Consider the following 2,060-nt stretch of genomic DNA (forward strand, 5'->3'; position numbering starts at 1 on the left):
ATCTCACAGGTAAGTCTGTACAGTTTTTATTTTTTATTTTTATTTTTAACCTTTTGATAATAAACGCTAATTTGTTCGCTATAAAGTATTAAATTGGTATTGAATAAAATTAGGTTTGGCGACCGAAATTATTGATATCATTCCAAAATTTATTACATCACTGCGAAATTTAACGTTTATTCTTAAGGTATAAATATCTTTAATCAATCAACCCAAAATATTTCAAAAATTCGTCATGAGTTAAATTAGGTCTTGGAACCGAAATTACTTTACCGAAAAGAGGGGCGCATATTTTTGATAATATTTGATTGATTAAAGTGGGATAAAAAGCCAAAAAGATTTTTAATTTTATTTTTACCATGTTTTTAAAATTAATATATAAATCTTAAATTAATATTGTAAACTTTGTAAAATCAATATATTTAAAATTTTAAATATTTGAAAAATTAATATAAGTTTGGTGTGAATTTATAATATGAATTTTTAAATTAAGTTTGGTGTGAATTTTTAATTTTTAAAATATGAATTTTTAATTTTATGCATTTCAAATTTTAACTTTGGTGTGAATTTTTAATATTAATTTTGAATTTTATATTTAAGTTGTGTGAATTTAAAAACAAAAATTTACTTTATCTCATTAAGTTAAAAATATGATTTTTAAAAAATTCGTCGTAAGTTGACGACTAGGTCTTTGAACCGGAATTGCTTTACCCGAGGGAGGGACGAGAACTTTTATTATCATTATTTTTAATCTTATTGAATTAAAGTATGCCAAAAACATTAAAAAATCAAAAAATCTTAGCTTTTAAAACAATCGCTACAAAAAGACAAATTTTAAAATTTTGTCGAAGGACGGACTAGGACATCGATCCGAAACGACCTCGTCCTAAATAACAAAGGAAAACAAAATTTTAAATTTATTTTATATTTGTTTATTAAGTTAAGATTTTATTTATAAAAAAAAAAACCAAACACCGCGACTCGCGGTGTTTGAGGCTACCAAACCCCGCGACTCGCGGGAGGACCAAAATACAGAAAAAAATAAAATCGAGCTGAACTGATCAGTCCACACCACAACTCAAACATACAGCGAAAATAAACCCGAAAAAACCCGAGAAAACACCCCCAAAATCACAATTTTTAACCGTTAATCATCAAATCTTTTACTAAAATCATGTTAAGAAGGATGCTATCAAGGAATTACTCAAGAAAAACGGTAAATTTCTACACCTAAACACCATTTAATCCAAAAATTAGTGTTCTTGAGCAATTTTATACCCAATTCGATTTTGATGCTTTTTAGTGTAATTATGCTTAAATTGCTTATGTATTATGCTTGTATAACCTAGATTGATGCTATTTAACATGATTAGAAGCCTTAAACTTCAAATTTTGAATAATGTAGGGTTTGTGTTCTTGAGCAATTTGGGGCTTTTTGATATAAACAGGTTATGGCCGATTTTTGTCATGAATTGTTGCTAAATTAAGAAGTGTAACATGTTTAGGTAGTTAAATGATCCAAACTTTGAGCCTAAGCATGATTTTGAGAATTAAAGTGGACTTTTTCAAGTCTAAAATTCATGAACTTGATATTTTGATAGATAATGCCATTTGAAACTTGTTTAATTACTAGTAATGATTATTTTGACATGTTATTTGAATTGAATGCTTATGAACTTGGCGAACATTTTCATATATGCTTATTTGAAAAAGTGTAGATTTGATAAAAATATAAAAATGAGCATAAGTTTGACATAAATTGGACATGTCATTGTAATTATTTTGATTAATGATTTTGCTGATACTAATGCATATTTGGATGCACAAAAATTGTGTTTGATGTGTTTTGCAGACTGAAAGGGGTGAATCTTCATCCCAAGCTCGCAATGCTCCTGCTGAGAATGCGGAACAACAGGAGGTGGATAACTACTACAAACAAGATATACCTCATCCAGTCATGACATTTTCTGATATGCACTTGGAAGATTTGCACCTGAACCTGAGATTTGACAGACTTTGGATAGATTATCCAAAATACCAAAGGGGTTTGCATACTCTTC

The sequence above is a fragment of the Rutidosis leptorrhynchoides genome, chromosome 5 (genome assembly GCF_046630445.1).
Source record: "Rutidosis leptorrhynchoides isolate AG116_Rl617_1_P2 chromosome 5, CSIRO_AGI_Rlap_v1, whole genome shotgun sequence".
In the NCBI taxonomy this organism is placed as follows: Eukaryota; Viridiplantae; Streptophyta; class Magnoliopsida; order Asterales; family Asteraceae; genus Rutidosis; species Rutidosis leptorrhynchoides.